Raw genomic sequence first — 273 nt, 5'->3', positions numbered from 1 at the left:
CACCGGCTGTCAAGCGGTGGTGGAGGACAAAACACAAGAGGTAAATTCTGTGCGGACCATTCTAAGGTCTTTGTTTAGTGCTGGTGTTTGGAAAAGTCGTACTCGATAAACAAGCCATCAGACACGCGCGCGCGTGCACATACACAAACATACACAAACATATATACACAAACATATTGTTCTCAAGAAAATTCAGCAAACACCAGAACGTAAGCGAGCAAGACAAACGAAAAGATACAACCGGGTTTGAGATTAATCTTTTTATTTTGTATC

The sequence above is a fragment of the Octopus bimaculoides genome, chromosome 4 (assembly GCF_001194135.2).
Source record: "Octopus bimaculoides isolate UCB-OBI-ISO-001 chromosome 4, ASM119413v2, whole genome shotgun sequence".
Classification (NCBI taxonomy): domain Eukaryota; kingdom Metazoa; phylum Mollusca; class Cephalopoda; order Octopoda; family Octopodidae; genus Octopus; species Octopus bimaculoides.
Note: the sequence above shows the minus strand (reverse complement) of the source record.